Below are 17,662 nucleotides of genomic sequence, written 5' to 3'. Positions count from 1 at the left end.
ATCAACAACATTTATCGACTTAAGCACTCAAAGTCCCTTATCCGAGCACTTATTTAAAGCTCAACCCAACAAAGACCAAATACATTTTCCTGAGAAACCCTACCAAGCATGACATGAAGCTCTATGGATGTCCACCTCAAATCTCAATGGAGGTCTGTATCCCAGACTTGTAGACCAATAGGTGGTTTTATAATAGGTGATCATAGTACTTATACAGAGCCCGGTGGCTCTGTCTGTTGTGTGTTGCTATAGGACCTCTATAATATCAAGGTGATTTGGTGCGCCGTTTGGAAATGATATGTGTCCCATAATGTGGAACATGTGGTGATTACTGATTTGAAGACGCAGTTTAAAGAAATACCATTGAAGGTAATCTTTGAGTTCATTTTTGGAACTGGTAGAAGTGGGTCAAGTAGTGGGCCCTACCTTGTGTCCCGTTACAACAATATTTATCTCTAGTGTAATTGATCTAAATAAATGTGTGTGTTGTGAACCTCACCCCAGAATCATTTTTGTATTTTAGGTACTGTGGTCCCCCACTGTTGATTTTAGAAAAGACCCTTTCAACACAGTGTTGAAGAAATCTACAAGTTTTGCAAATATTCCCCTGAAGCATGTTCTCCCATTATAGGGCTTGATGAACAGAAACATGTCAGGAATGATGATGTTTTTATGACACATTTAGAATGTTGGATGTTTTGATGTAATATCATTTGTGTCTTGTATATTCACGGTTAGGCTGTTTTAGATTTAGTTTTACTATTGTTAGTCCACTGTTTGTGATGTTTAGGGTCTATATATGCTTTAGAGTATTTAATTGGTTTGTTTTTGTATGAATATATTTGATGAAAAAGATTTTTGGGAATATTTGCATAGAGTCCATTTTTTCAGGAATTTGTGTGCCGAATCATCAGCGTACCGCTGGTTCTGGGTGATGAGGTGATAGTGTAGAAAAATCATCTGGCTCCTTCTTTATATATATATACATGATTCATTTCCCTGTTGGGGGAGTGAGATGAGAGTTTTTTGAATAGGGATAGTGTTTGAGAAACCTATTTAAGCATACCACCTCAAATCTCACTGAGTGCAATATCTCCCGGCTTTATCACCTACTGTGACCGCTCATTCAAAAGACACATTGCCAGGAAGACCGAAAGTGCAGGGTACCAGCTTGCATTTCTCTGCAAATGCAAGTCTTTCTCTCAGCAGTGAATTTTCAAACAGTTGTCTACATTCTTGTCATCTCCCATCCGGGTGGCCGCAGCACCTACTTGCAGGAGTCCCAGAAGCCAGCTTCGACCCTCTCAAAGCAGTGGAAGCAGTGGCATGCCTGCACTCCGAACTAAGAACATTTCAACCAGATCAGCCCCATCCTCAATTTGATTTAAAGGAGGTTAAGCTTGCAAGCTTACACACAAATATGTGACACTTAGCAATTAATGTAACTATCCAACTGTTGTCAGCTTAACTGGGACTTTCGCTGGGTTATTTTTTGCACAAACCTGTAATCTCTACGACAGTTCTAATGAAATTTATTAATGGAATTTGTTATTTAAACTGAAAGTTCTGAAATAGCTGATTGAAAATAACCATAACATCCTTTCGCCAAAAAATGTCTTGAGTGAGATACTTGGATTGTATAATCATGTACCTTCCTATACATATCATTTTTATGGAGTCCATATTGTACTGAATAGGAATTCAGACTGCACAGCACTCACTCTTTGTGGGAGAGCCTCTGGGTCTTCAGCCCAGTGCTCTGGATTGGGCGTTGCCCCTTTTTGAAATGAGTCAGTGGCCATCTGGCAGCTCTACTCAGGGGCATTTCCAAGTGGGCATGTCTTAGAGTGGTTGGCCTGCTCTTGACTACGCCTCACTCTTTCACATTACCTTGTGGGGTCCATTTAAAGGCCCCAAACATAAGTCCTGTTCACATGAATATTTTAAACATTGAAAAAAAAATGGCTTGGTCTTTGTTGTTGTTTTTCAAGTAAAATTAAAGAGCCATGTGGAAAGGGGCCTACCTGTCATTACCAATGGACAAGCAGCATTTTAATTTACAAAAGAAGGAGCAATCAAAGATCCGTGCCACATGCAAAACAGGATTTTTACACATTGAAAAAAATAAAATGGCCTGCACAGGTGTGTGAAAATAAAAACGGTTTTAAAAAGTAAAAGTGAAAATATCACTGCTCACAGAAAAATGTCAGGAAAACAAAACATGAAGTGCGGGTTGACCAGAAGCAATGTATATTATGTTTTACCTACAAAGCTCCAGTGACATTTGAAGAACCACTTTGTCTTCATGGAAAATGTCAGCCCAAGGCAGACCCTTTTGCTGGCTGTGGGCAAAACTTCACAAAGACATCTCCCACTTCCAGTCTGGATGCCAGCTCTCCCATTTAATGACCAACCGCAATAAAATGGCCTGCTAAAGGTGTCGAAATTCAGTGTTCTCCAGACCTGCTGGCTCTGAAAGCATTGACTTCAAGAAAAGGTTACCATTGGCTGGAGCATGACTAATATGTGTGAAAATGGGGGTACCCACTTCAAAGAGCAAGTTCCCAACACAAAGGAGACTGATTAAAAAAAAACTCTGGGCACAGGCTGACCCAGTGAAAACAAATGGTCAGTCATGGCCATTTGTCCCACATGAAGATTCGCAATTAAATTAAAAGGACTAATATCATTTAGGCCTTTGTCTCAGCCATCATAAGGCAGATGGATTTCATCTATGCACCATTTTCTATGTAATTTCTAGGCAATTTGGGGGATATCAAATTCATCCATGTGTGACTCATGGAACTGTAATGGCTATCTACGATGTGTTTCTGGCTGATCTGAACATGTTCCAAATGTGAGTGTTGGTGAGCGGGTGGAAAGGTGCCACATGGCCATGCTACAGGATATGGATATGGTGGTCGGCTTATCTCATTTCCATGATTAGCTGAAACAGAAAATATGTTTAGTATGGAAGTTGCTAGTAAAATTATGAAGTTGTGATACATAACTTATTTTTTCCAAACAGTTGAAAGGAGAACAAAGTGTGATTTCAAATAGGAATTGCCATATGTTGCTCCAGACCCCTAAACCAATCCTGACTTGGAGGCTGGGTTTGGGAGGAGAAAGAAGGGTAACTGTCCAATCCTAGTGGTAGGAGTTATTGCAGTGTACTTCCCCAAGATTGGAAAATTGGTGAGACACACAAAGACAGGACAGAGAGTAGAAACAGACCATCAGGAAGGCTTCTGCGACTTACCCTCTGACAGCTGTAAGAAGACACCAGAGGAGATTGCTGACAGTGCATCTGGGTGGAGCTTTCTATTTCTAGGAAGGCCTCAAGCTGACTGGGTCCTATGGTGGAGAGTGGGGGGCCATCTTTGAGAGTGGAGTGACCAGACCCCTGCCCTATCTTTCCAGCGTGTCCTGAGTTGCAGCTGGCTTCCCTGAACCTTAAACAGAGCCTTGCCATGTAAGTAGAACTGAGCCCTGGGAAATCAAAAGGTGGGGGAGTCTGTTTGCATTGAATCCTTTCCCTTTATAGTGGGTGGGGCAGGTCTTGGGGGACAAAACCGTGTAGATCTTTAGCCTATTTAACCAAAAATATTTATTTAGTTATTTCACATTTGGCAAAACACTACAGGGTGATTTTTTTTAAAAATTCAAAATGAACAAAGCTCACTTCCCAGTGTGTGCTGAAAACAATAGCCTATATATTATTAGGGTAATCCTTGTTGTCCAGCTGACGCCGACTTCTGTAAGGAAGAGGGGTGTCTTTGTTCTTAAATCAGGCCAACCTTTTTATCCAGCTTCCCCAACACAGGCCTTTCAGTAAGCGAAGGACTGAAATCCAAAATTCCCCAAAGCATTCCAATGTTTCTGTCTGACTTCCCAACATAGTCCAACGCAAGGGGGGGAGGGTCTGAAAAACAAACCGAGAAATCACCCTGTTTATTTTAAACCAAAAGTGTGGGCAAAATCATAATTAACAGTCTTGAAATCCTACTGCACGTCTTTTCAGCCTGCAGGAAAATCAAAATCGCACATTACTTGATAAGTGCCTTTGTGTTTGATCAGTGTAATTATTTAATTAATTGAAATTTGCAGAAAGTGAAGAATTGTGATTGTGTTCTTTTCAATTTCACTTTCATGATTTATTTATGCTGAGAGAAGTTCATTGTGCTGTGCCAGAGATAAAGTGGTGTTCGACATTTTCGTGCTAATGTCGATTATATTGGTATTTATTTAAATTAAAAGTATTTCCTGTACAACGGCTTGGTTCTTGGCTCATTCTTAGCTCAGGGGAGAGGGATCCAAGGAGCATTGTATGTGTCCAAGATAGGGCTAAAAAAATAATCTGTTAAACAGTTTGTTGAATAACCCCTTGAGGTGGTAGGGAAAAAACTCCCCCTGCTCGGGGTGGCTTCTCAATAAACCGTTACAACCTCCTGTCTATTTCATGTCCATATTTTCTTTTTCCCCCTTTGAATCCTAAGATCCAAAGTCACTTTTCTTCAAGGTGGTAGGCCAGTCCCTATAGACCTAGTTGTTATCCCCATCCTCCCACCACACACACACACTGCTACGCTTGTATCTGACTCCTTGGGCTTCATGTGGAGTTGTTCAGATTTATTCAAAACCTTCCACCCTTCACTTTTTTGGTTACAGTTTGTCTGCCTATGTAAGAGAGGGTATGATCAGACATGGGTCCCTGGCTCGCTGTGCCATAGGAAACCAAGCTGCACCTCTCTGAGGAGGCCCAACAAGGCTCAAACATGTCTGGGGTTGCTTGTGTTTCCATGCAGAAGGAACCAGGCCAAGCACTTTGGGCTGGGCTGCTACCATCGGTGTCAGTAGCTGACTGGTTTGCATATAACTGGACCCCTTCTTCAATGGCGCAGACGGGCTAAAAAACGGTGGTGTGGAATGTTTCCCAGAGCAGTGCAGTGGTTCAGATTTATTCAAAACTTTCCAACCATCATTTATTTGGTTACAGAGTTGTTCTTTTTTTCAGATTACTCAGAATAAATTGCTCTGCTGGTTTTGCAGATTCAAGATGCAGGCCAAAAATATTTTTCATAAAAATCCCACTGGGACAGCATAAATCAGGAGGCAAGTTTTGTTGAGGCATTGTTATATCGCACCCCTTGCAACATGGGGTCTAGCAGTGGTCGCTTTTTCAGCTCAGTCATTTTTTGTTTGTTGTGTAAGGGGATCCTTAGAATCGGAGTGCCTGCCTGATCCCTGAATTCAATTTGGCAGCCAAAAATATATGTTTTATCAAAATCACACTTAAACGGTAAAAACACCCCCAAAACAGTGCCTTGGGGCCTGGTTTTACCACAACTTTCTCACACACCCCATGTGCCCCCTGAGTATACAAAGTAAACCTTTTTGCTGCTTCAGGCAACTTCTGGGATTTTTTTGGGGTGTTGAAGTTTCTTGGATTTTTCTAGATGGTGGATCCTTTGATGCAAGATAGCAGACCGAAATTCTCTTTTTAATTTTTTTACCTCGATTTAGCCATACCAACAACCAAAATGTGCACAAATATGACTGCCAGGATTTTTGGGGCAGTGGTTTAATGTGAAATGCAGTTGTGTACGTAATTGCTTGACAAATGTATATCAAACCTTCCAAAGGCACTGCTGCGCGTCTATCCACAAGTGGTCTAGTGTAAAGTGGTTCATTGGTTTCTACTGAAAAACTGACACAACGGAAAAGCAAGCCCTATGGGAAAAGGGACGGCAAATGCACAGTTCCCCAGTTGATAACCTTTGAGCCCATCCTCCTTCTGCGCAAAATGTTATACGAACGAGTCAAGATGAAAACGTCATTAGAGACGTCAATGAAACATTAAATGGAGCTGCAAATACATTTTGCATATATTTCATGGCTATTTAGAATAATGTATAATTGTTCATTTATAACGTGCTTAGTACCAGGAGTGTTTTCTAAGCACGGGATCAAGATTCGAACCTGTGTTGTGATGAGTTGTCTTGCTGCCAAGACAAACGCGTTGCCCCTAAGCTATCCTTCCTCTGCAAAACCATAGTGGGGTGGGGACTCGATCCGAAGAGTTTCTGGACTTGTGCCTAGCTCCTTAACCACGAGGCCACCATGCTCTTATAACTATGTTGTGTGCATGTACCTGATAGGGTCACTGTCTGTTACTCCCCACCAACGTGTACAAAGAGTGTCTTATCATAAAACCTGGACGATTTTTTTTCAGTTTCCATCATAAAAGCAACACTGGGCAGCAATTGTGGTTATGGGGTTATGATGAGAATGATTGTGGAAAATGTGTTTTCATAGTTCGGAGCCATCCAGACCTTATCTAAATCAGAACGCCCTTAAACATTGCTTTGTCAGCAAAAGACTGGTGTCTCACTGAAATGTCAATAAAAGTTTCCAACATCGTGGGCTGTAGGGAAGAGAAACAAATCAGGTGGGTTAGTTGACAACTTTACAACCAAAAGGCATAGGTTCTCACACGGGCTCCTGTGACTCAAGGCATTTGCTTTATCTATCCTGCTCCTCCCCCTCCTTTGTCTTGATGCGCCTTGAAACACCATTTACTGTATAGGCGCATTATAAATACCCAATAAATAAATAAATACATACATGTGTCTTGATTTCCCCTTGTGTGCCAAATATGAGGAAAACTAGAAACGGACTGAGCACCAGTTTTGTTGTATATACATATACAAGACTGGTTCTGGGTATTCATTATTGGGAGCACATCACACCTCTCCTCAAATCCTTGTATTGTCTCTTGGTAGAATTTAGAATTAAAATGCTCGGTATGATGCGCAGAGCACATTGGAACAAGGGTCCAAAAGTATCCAATCATGTCTCATCGACGCTGCTGGCAACATTTCTGAGAGTAACATCTGCAAGAAATGTCTACTAGAATTAGGCACTCAAAACAAGGACACATTCATGGCTGTTATCAACTCAACTTAAATGTTTTTGGAATACCCTGCCTGGGGAATTGTGAAACCAGGGAGAGCCCTTAAAATAGAGCAAGGCCCTCTAAACTGATCTATTCAAACTAACCTTTAACTAACATCCATAACATTCCCTAAACGGACTAACTCTATGAATAGCTTCACCCACTTTGGCTAACCATGCCAATATCTTTTGAAAAACCATCAAGAATTAACTTTTGTAAGACAAGGAATGGACGCGTGTTCTAGCTCTGAACGTTTTTGAGCTCATCCCACTCTTCCCAGACCCTTTTTTTCTTACGAGTGTAATAGCCCTGTTTATCTTCACCCTTCCAAACCCATGGCGCCTTAAAGTGAATTGTTGCCATTAGGCACATTACAAATATCTATTGCTCCGACTTCCATCAGGGGCAGTTCAGTTTCTGGCATTGGGTTACACAAGTCTCTCCTTGCAAAGTCTGAGAGACACATTATTGTGGTAGAGGTGACCTGTGTTTGGAGATATGCAGCTCGATTGAGATTATTACCAAAGAATATCAATGTTCTGGAGATTCAAGTCTAAGGGTGATTGGATTTTCACCAAACCTTTGCTAGGACCTGGAATCAGGGCCATCTTGAGTGCCTTGGTTGGCAGCATCCGTGGAACTTCCATAGACCAACTGGACCTTACTGATGTTCCCGTAGATCCCTTACAAAAGTACTCACAATTCTTAAACAAAGGCCCATGTAGGTGCCTTTGATGCCGTCCCTAATGCAGCGTGAATGAGGACATACTTCAGATGGACGGCATATGGCCTTTTTTTTGCACACAAAAAAATAAATCACTTTTGGTCGTCAGCGATTAATTAGAAATAACGAGGTCAACTTAGTGTGCAAGTTGTGACTAACATTTCAGAAGGAAACCGTTCTTAGAATTCAATTACTTTTTTTGTTGGTACGAAAACGATAAAGTAATGTCATTATAAAAACATTGAAATTGAGTTGAAAAGCACTGCAAAAAGAATCCTATACTTGTTATATTTGTAAAAAGAGGGATTTTTATTAAGTGATATTTAGTGCAGTAACATGAACACATTCAGTTATTTAAAAAAAAGTTTACAATCCAGTGAAAAACGTTTGTAAAATTAATGTTATTGTTATACCTACCGTTTTAAAACCATTCAAATTCAGTGAAAGAACTTTAGTTGAAGGGATGCTGTCTCTGCAGCACACCATTTTGAAACACATAGAAATGTGCTAGTCATGGTAATCTATGCAACCATAACTCATGCCTCCACATTGCACTGCTCACACCCACACATCACAGATGACATCATCGATTACATCGCTTATTACACTACGTAATCATGGCGACACTTTAAGAATGCAATGCAAAGAGGTTGCACAATAAATGTGGCCCACACAATGACTCTGCCCTATGAAGTTATTCTTGTTTGGTGACAGTAAGCATAGGCCTTGACCTGTAGGTTTTGCATTAAGAACATGGCATAAAGATATCCTTGAAGTGCGACACATACATGGACTTAGGTCAGTGCCCTTGAGAATTTGGCATGTGCTGATGGTAGACGGAAAGATCATACCATTTGTATACAGTGGGCCTGATATACAAAGCATTTTTCAGTGGGATTGAGACATTGTAAAACGCGTCTGTAAATCAGGCCCCATAAGCATGTTGACAGGCGCTAATCTTATATTCACACTGGTGACCATAGCATCCCTTCAAAACATGTTTTTTTTTACTGAATGTACATGGTTTTTAAAGGGTAAGCATACACATACATGGCTCCTCTTGGAAAAAAATACTATATTTTACATTAATCAGCACATATTGCGAGTGCTGAGATGCGCCTGTTATTTGGGGGAAGGGGTGATGCATCATGGGTTCCATGAATAAAAGTGCATCATTGGGTGGCACTAAAATTCTTCCACTGTATATATGTAATAACGTAACATCATCATAAACAAGCCCTTGTGGCTGTAAATGCATCCCTGCACAAGTTTAGAATTACATGTTTTGAGGAGTGGGGGTAGAGTGTAAGTGGTGACTTAATAGTGGTCATATATCCCACACTGACTGCTTCTGCAGGAGTGGCTTTATTAGAAAACTGCAACCCATCGTCCGTCAGGTTCTGTAACCGTAGATACAATTACTATCGATAAATAGACGTGAGAGAGATACCATAGGAAAGGGTCTGTAGAGTAGTGTAGTGCTAAAGGTTCTTAAGATGGAACCAATGCACAATAAAAAAAAGGGAAAAAAGAAAGGGTTTGTAGAAATTCGAAATACGACAAAATATAAACGTGCACTTACTTCTCGGAGATTGTCCTCGGCGGCTGAAATTCTTCACCCTTTTTAAGGGTATGCGGGTGAGTAATGAAGCTGCCCCTGAGTCCAGGGAGAATATCCTACAGGTCAGTGTTTATTGCTGACGTTTGAGCATACAGTGCCGCCATGCCGTAACCGGACCGTCCTGTGTGATCCAATGAACGCTGTGAGAGAAAATGAAGCATGGCGTTTTATAGGTCTGCAGTGAAGTTTACAAATGGCTGTGTTTAGGGTGAGTGATGGATGTGGTTCGAAGTCGCGTTCCCGTCCAACTGTACTTTTCTTTCAAAACTGATTTCCATAAAGATAAAGGGGTGAAGACCGTGTTACTCCCCTGCTGTCCATATCGTGTTACATCCTAATACGTTCTCTCTGGTCCTTTTGCAGAGGCTCTAGTAAAAAAAAAAAGGGCAGTGCACTGGAGCAAGAATAAAGACTTTAACCATTCGCAGGCCAGATTCAAACTTTTTTTTAACATAACTGTTCGTGCATGAGACAGTGATGAAGCCTCTAGCAATAATTTAAAACGTGTCCTTTTGTTCAATTATGTGGCTTAAAATAGGCTCATTTAATACCTTGTATGACTAATAGAGAAGTGAGGAGGAGAATGGGAGTGAGGAGAGGAGAGAGGATTCCCTTCACTCCCTTTTTTTCTTTTCCTCTTCTTCTGCTTCCCTATCTTATTGTTTCGTGTGATGTATTATGTGTTTATGTGTAAAGTGTTGTATTTTGAATTTTCTGTTTTCACATAGGATTTGTAATGTGTTGATAATTTACATTGTAATGTTTGGTAGGAATATAGACTTGGATGCATGGTATTATAGTTATAGTGACATGGGTTTGTGTTGTTTGCAATTGTTCATAGTTGGTTTCTTCTACTGAAACCTGTGTGATGAATATGTTTTTTTAATGAAACTCTAATAAATGTTTTTTTAATAAAAATAGGCCTGCCCCTAAGCTAAGCTCACTGAAGTTAAGAAAAACGAGAAGCTGCCGTTGGGATACTTTCTTCTCAGCTTTAATTATCAGTTTAAATTGAGCACGGAATAGGTTTTCTCATACAATCCCAGAATGAACACAATACATGGTCCTTTAAACCAGAATCAAACGTGTGCACGGGTTTTTATTAAACATGCTGAACACAAATGGAGCTTTGCATGCAAAACAAACAGATTATATGGGATCACCTGCTTTTAAATTCCAGGACAGCCTGTGGATATAGAAGCATCATATATACAGCCCCCTAGCACTGTTAGTCAAAGTGAATGCTCACACTGGGGTGCGCAGGAGGGGGTTAAAGGGCACGTCAGGGATTTGCAAAGAGTGTACCACCCAGACCTAAAAGTATAGATTAGACCCCAGGAACGACCGCCAATGCGTAAAGCTGTGAATGATCTCTGACGGGTGATGTAGTCTCGTCTTTTGGGTGGTCGCTGGGGCTTCAAGAATGGTAGAAGTGTCTGAGGTGGGTGGATGACAAGAGTTGAGGCATGGTGATAAAGGGTATGAACAGCAGTGTATGGTGGGGTGGAGATTCAGGAATGTGGCGCACTGAAGGCAAGCAGACTCATTTAAGTAGATGGGGGTCTCAGTGGGTAAGCAAGGGCTAGTGACCCCCCCCTCACAACTTAAAAATGTTAATGCTCTCTGGAAGCACCCTTTGAGTCGAGGATGATGCAATAGGCCCACTTTTATTTGCAGGGGAATTTTTGACCTGGAGCATGAAACCAGGGTTGGACTGGGATAGAAAATAGGCCCAGACACCAATAGAAAAGTTAGCCACAATCCCCAAAGCGCTTTGCATTCTCTTTGCTGCATAATATACTGTAATATGTCTAGCAAATATTAGCTTTTATAGCTAATTTTGTCAATAACATTGGTCAAAACTACAATTAGCTTAGTACATTAGCTCAACGAAATAGCCCACAATGTCCCGAAAAATTGCCATTCGTCAGATGTGCCAGTCATTTGGGTAGTGCCCTATCGGCCAGTGCGAAAATGTATAAGATGCAATAGAATGAACCACTACAAAAGGAAATAGAATGTTCGAGTTAAGATGTGAAGTTTTGATGGCTATAGATCTTGCATTGTCTGCCTTTGTCAATGGAATCAACAGAGAATCTTTTCAAATCAATCTAAAGGCTTATTGTAACATTTAGCTCATACTCACTTCTAATAACTTTTGTGATGGCAATTATTGTTGCTGTGTGTTGTGTTTCTGAAGAACAAAATGTATTACAGGTGTGGGCACATTTAGTATACTGGGTCTTGTCCACTTAATGTGATTTTAAAAATATTAAAGTACAGAATGCTGCTTCACTGTGTGGAGGTGCAATTTTTACCACATTAATATCCCACAAGCAGCAATACATTTGCCCAACAAATCGTACAAATCATTTCACTTGCTTCTAATAAGAACACTACTACTGATTCATCGGGCCCTATTCACAAAGCGTTTTCAATGGGATGCACTGATTGAAAACGCTTTGTGACTCAGGCAATGGAATCTTACAAGTTAAGAAATAAAAAACATAGTTTATTGTCAGAAAACATTGTGTATCTATTTTGTGTAGTTCTGCAAGGCTTTACATGGCAATAAACCACTTCAAAGCAGCAGGCCAATGTAGGAATTAGAAGGGGAAATAGGTACATACTTAGGGCCCTACTCATGGATTTTTTTGCACAATTCAAAATGTTTTTACATAGCTAAAAAATGACGTTGTACTGCCGACTCAAACCTTGGATAATGGAACCGTGCAAAGTGTATTTGTGCAGTGCAAAGTCATTTTTTGCAGTACAAAATGAACTTTGCACTGACTTTACGATTATTTTGAAGATTATTTGGGGGCGGATTCATGGTCTACCTCAGTGGCTCACAATCCTCGTTGAAATCTTTCAATAGGGGTTTGGGAAGGGGCAGTGAGAGGTTACACACCACAGCTACTTATCAGTTGGTTGGACACACTGACACGTTAGAGGAGCAGGACGGGTAGTACGAATTACACCTATTGTCACTGTAGCTTTTGTCTGAGGCTGAATAGCTCATACCTAAATCTGAGAAGTCCATCTCAGTTAAACTAGATTCAAATTTTGTTTCAACATTATATGGCGATATATGATGTACAATGTGAATTATAGGGATTCAAACTGCACATTGGCATATTTGAAGAATTAATTATCGTTGTTAGTCAAAGCATATTTTACGAAGCTTTCTGCTTCTTTCTCTTCCTTGTTTTTTAATGTCTCAATTGATGTCAAAAAATTGAACTTTGTATAAAATGAAATTTTATTTGTATTATGTAAACAATTTTGAAAGGTTGAATAATTCAGCCAACCAAAATATTAAATATAAAAAAATAAAAAATCTGAGAAGTTGAGGGAAGCCTGAAGTGGTGTGACAATAGCATAGTATCAAACAGGGTTGTGACGCACCTTAAAACGTGGCTGGCATATTTAGCTCGTGATATGAAACACAAATTAGTTGGCAGAGGCAAAGTCACAGTAAGCATAGCTGTGACTGTGGTAGGCCGCAGACAAGAGAGGTGGCCGAATGGCGAGACTGGTGGAGCCTAGAGACAGAAGACGGACCTACGTCGCAGCTCCTGGGACGCAATACGACCCGTGAAGGGTGTGGCGTCACGTTGTAATCGGGTGGCGGTTGGCGTGACGCATCGCGAGCGAGAAGATACGTTTGCTTAAAGTTCTGACGTAAAGCGGGACACATCCGGGACGGAAATCAGCGTAGTGAGAGGCGAGTTGGGCCTGCTGCGGTGTGACGCAGTATAGCTGGAGGGGGCGTCAGTGCTGCGCGCGCGCCGCAGTAACTGCCTCTAAAGAACAATGTGGACACAGAGGTTGAGACAGGCCTACCCCGGGCCGATACCCAAGCTTGCCAGCGCTGATTAGCTCTCTGCCCGGCGAGAGGCCTCGGTAGGGGCGCCGCTGCACTTCCATCCCCTGCTACCCTTCCCGGGGCCTCGCCTCGTTTCCCGTGCACTAGTCCCTGCCCTGCAGGCGTGGCTCTGGACAGGCAACTGACCCGTGTGTGACCGGCGGAGATAAGGCCTTCACTCACCAGCCTTCCGCCATATCAGCATCCGCCGAGAGCCAGGTCACTGAGGCACCTGAGGGGCGCCCTAGCAGCGCCACCCCTCGACGGAAGGGCGCAATCCGTGTGCCCGCACACCGGCGCCTCGTCCACATCCCTCGCACAACTCCGTGAAAGCTGCCACCAAGTAATTGCAGCTTCAAAGGCTCCTCAAACCCAAGCTTTATATTAATACGCACGGACCTGCACTAGAAGGCTGCTTTGAAGGGAACACTTGAAAAATACAGTCTGTTTTATATAAACGTGCCGTCAACAATCTTGGAAGGGCGGTGCCACTATAAGGCAATTGCCATTTTGCCATGAGGAAAAGTGAAATGTACACGGTTGTCGTGGGGGAAAGCGTCGTCGTCACATAATTGCAAAACATAATTGTGTTATCTTACAAAAGGTATCAATCCGCCAGACTTGCAGGGGCTGATTTACAAGGCGTCTTCCAGCGGGATTTTCCCATTGTAAAGCGCTTCGTTAAGACAGGCCCACTTATTCTGTTTGCCTAAAAACAAACATAACAAGCACAAACTGCTCCCCACATAGACAGACTAACCCTTTAGTTTGCAAGTGCTAACTGTTGCATGTGGCCCTTCTTGTGACATATGCTCTCATGACACTGCTTAGCAGCAGTAGATCTAACTCGAGACCCTAATAGTAAAGTGCCCTTTATTTGTTTTAAAGAAATCACGTTCTGCTACAACCATGAAAAATATTCACACAATACAATGGGTTTCACTAGCGGGACAAGCATATCAATGTTATGTTTTTGTGACATATATCAAAGTGTCAAAGGACTCTCAGTATACGTGACAGGTTGAGAGTTTTGTGAACGGTGTGTTGATTATGCGCGTGCAAATGTCTTTCGTCATTTATGACGCACATAAACCTATTTGCATCGATGCATTCTATAAAACGATTGGAATGTTTTGCACAGTTTAAAGTGACTTTGCACTACAGACACAAACCCGGATTTGTGGAACTGTTTAAAATGTATTTTTGCAGTGGAAAGTTCATTTTGTACTGCAATAATTGTTTTGCACTTCAAAAATACACTTTGCACAGTTCCATGAATCAGGGTTTGTGTTGGCAGTTCAAGATCACTTTTTAGCAGTGCAAAGTCATTTTGAACCGTGCAAAAAAAATCCATGAATCGAGCCCTATGTCTACATAGTACATCTACGAATGCATACATGAATTAACTTATACATATGGTTTTCTTTGTATTAGGTGTTTTTATATCACAACCATGGAACCTGCGAGCCAGTTGAGAGTGTGTTAAGAGCCTAAAACCGTTTCATACAGGACTTCATATCTTTATGTAAGTATTCTATGACACATCAACGACTCTAGCGATAACATACCTCTATCTTTATTGTGAACTGTGTTGCAAACCTTCTGACCATACCTGTAGTTTTTATTTCAATAAAAAAACTTGTGTGGACCAAGGGGAGTTGCACGACTTGCACCCTTCTGACCCAATGCTGCTCCCTCTCTGACTGACTAGCAAAGTACATGCATTTGGGATATTTGAAGGCCATCCATGTCGGCATTGAACCCCCATAGATGCTTGTATATCTTCTGGAGCAACTTCGTATTTGTACACTTTCCTGTGGTTAATTTAAACTTGTGCAAGAACTTGTCAATGGGAGAACTACCGGGTGTATTTTTCACTTTTTTACAGCCATTTGAAAAAGTATTGCATTAATAATGTTTGAATACACGCAAAAGACTATCCATAGCCTCCCATTAAATTGTAAACATATTTCAATGAAGGTTGTTGCCACTACAGTTGCAGGACCCTCCAGATTGAAATTGTGTCTTGTGTGTTAAAGCTGTGCACAGAGCTTCCCATCGACCAAAGAGGAAACACGTGTAATTCAACATGGGGCCTTTGCACTTTATACATTACCTCTTCTTGCATGGCACATAGCGGTAGTAAAGCGAATATACAGATGCTTCTCATCTTGGCACCAGACTCAGGGGAGAAGTGAAATATGGGTTATATATTTCACTCTCATGGGTTCCATTTCAACATTAACAACTTGACCTGGTGGCAGGACACCCCGCAGCGAAATTGCCGTGCACCACTTGACAGACAGTTGGCCTGAATTACAAAGCCTTTTTCAATGGGCTTTTTCCCCATTCAAAAGTGCTTTCGTAAACCAGGACCAGTATATTTTGTGATGCCTATTGCAAGATTCGTTGCATTTCATTGTCCGCTCTCCTGCATGGCAGGATCTAACTTTTCTTTAAAGCACTGACCAACGGCGAAAAAGTATTCATGGATCAGAAATGTGTATGAATTTATAGTGCTGAGAGGTTAAAAGGGTTTATGTTTGTTTATGTTTATTTATTTATAAAGCGCTCCGGACCCGGGAGTAAATGGGCGCTGGTACAGGTTACAAAGCACAATGTATGGTAATTAACAGTAATAATTTTAGCAAGGGTTATATACATAGAGTACATTCAAAGGCAATGAAATTGTTGCTAATGTGCTTAATATGGCTGCCACACTATATAAAAATGCTAGATGTGTTCAATCTTGAGAGATGTTCTGCTGCCTGTGACTAAGTACTTGTGAGATGGGGCCCTACCATCTTGTTTTGTTTCTTGCTTTAGACAGTGTGGGTATTGAACCTGTGTCACCAGTGCCTTAAGTGGCACTACAAAATGAACCAGGGCTCATCAAGGGGGCGTTGCGTAATGGTGGGGGTCCTGCTGGCCCATTAGGCCATGCCCCCCTGAAGAGCCTCGGCTCAATGGGCTACTGGCTCCCCTGCCTGGTAGGGGATAGCGCCTCGCCTATTCAGTCTTAATGGTGGTGCTGCCCCTCGCCAGCTGGGGAGGGGCAGCGGCAGCATTAAGGCTGAAAGGGTGAGGCCGCTGGAAGCAGAGACCTTTTTCCTAAAGAATGAAACTCCCGCAAACCCACGGGAGCTTCAGTATTTAGAAAGCAAGGCCTCTGCTTCCAACGGCCTCACGTTTTCTCCATAATGGTGGCGCCAGCCCATGGGCATCCCTTGCTTAAAGGGATGCCTCGCAGGTGCGGTGCCACCATTATGGCTGAAAGACATTTTTTTCTGAAGCATGAAGCTCTCGCACACGAGCGAGAGCTTCAGGCTGTAGGAAAAAAAGCCTTTTCGTGTAGCGGCTGGGACTGCCAGGGGAGTTTAGTGGGCCCCGGTAGGGCCCCACATCAAAGCGAAATTTCGGAGCCTGCGGGGCCCAGCACCGGCAGGCCCTGGCCAACTTAAAGCCCTGTAGTGTCAAAATGGTTATTTTCCTTTATCTTAAGGCGTTCTCTGATCTTGAGATCATTGAAACAGTCCAGTTCTGTGTCTTTAAAGAAACCCGAAATAAGTTCAAATGCTCAATGTTGTGGTATATAGGCACAGAACTGGACTGTTCCAAATTATCTCAAGATCAGAGACCGACTTACGATAAAGAAAACTAACCACCAACTCAGCGCCATTGTGACACAGGTTCAGTACCCACACTATATAAAAATGCCCTTATTCTTAACTCGCCACAGTATAACGTGTTACTGTTACACCGTTCTCCTCTAATGAGCATTCAGTCATTCGTGCCAACAGGCACTTACAGAAACACCAGGCACGTTGACAGTGAAATGCCAAATTGCTTCCAGTTCTAGAAACGGTGTTGCTAACCTTGTTGCATCACCTCAGCACAAGTTCACATTTTTCTGTATTAATAATCGCCACCATGGCTCACATTCATACATGTTTCTTTCCCCCTTCTAGCATAGCATCTAAACGGCCATGCCAGGTCTTTCTCAAATTGTAAATGGAGATTTGAGTTATTGTCAGCCCTTTCAATACTACAGTTGACTGAATATTCGATACATTTGGAATATGTAGAAATGAGTCAATATGTGAGCTATAAACACTTGATAGGATGTGGATATGCTTATAAGCCTTCATAGCAACATTTTCTCTATATTTTCAATGTGTGCATTTGAGCTATACCCACCCCCTCATTAACTATATATAATCTAAAAGTAACAATAGACTAAACATGATTAATCTATTCCATTCCAGGGCCCGATTCATGGATTATTTGCACGGTTCAAAGTGACTTTGCGTTGCTGAAAAGTGACTTTGCACTGCCGACACAAACCCTGATTCATGGAACTGTGCAAAGTGTATTTTTGGAGTGTAAAGTCAGTGCAAAGTCATTTTGTACTGCAAAAATGACGACCTCCGCTGACTTTGCACTGCAAAAATACACTGCAGTTCCATGAATCAGGGTGTGTGTCGGCAGTGCAAA

General features: G+C 41.8%; 2 long non-coding RNA genes across 2 annotated transcripts in view; one reads left to right on the top strand and one right to left on the bottom strand.

Moving 5' to 3' along the window:
* LOC138481394 (uncharacterized) overlaps positions 1-9,661 on the bottom strand; it is a 70,358-nt gene extending 60,697 nt beyond the window's left edge. Inside the window, exon 1 of the long non-coding RNA XR_011274238.1 lies at positions 9,262-9,661. This is a non-coding gene — a long non-coding RNA (uncharacterized lncRNA). The remainder of the gene's footprint in view (positions 1-9,261) is intronic.
* Positions 9,662-12,794: 3,133 nt separating this feature from the next.
* Positions 12,795-17,662, top strand: part of LOC138481393 (uncharacterized) — a 51,101-nt gene continuing 46,233 nt past the window's right edge. The window contains exons 1-2 of the long non-coding RNA XR_011274237.1: positions 12,795-13,206; positions 14,603-14,693. This is a non-coding gene — a long non-coding RNA (uncharacterized lncRNA). The remainder of the gene's footprint in view (positions 13,207-14,602; positions 14,694-17,662) is intronic.

This window comes from Ambystoma mexicanum, chromosome 5p (genome assembly GCF_040938575.1).
Source record: "Ambystoma mexicanum isolate Mex_15411 chromosome 5p, UKY_AmexF1_1, whole genome shotgun sequence".
NCBI lineage: Eukaryota > Metazoa > Chordata > Amphibia > Caudata > Ambystomatidae > Ambystoma > Ambystoma mexicanum.
Note: the sequence above shows the minus strand (reverse complement) of the source record. Positions and strands in the feature narration are given on the sequence as shown.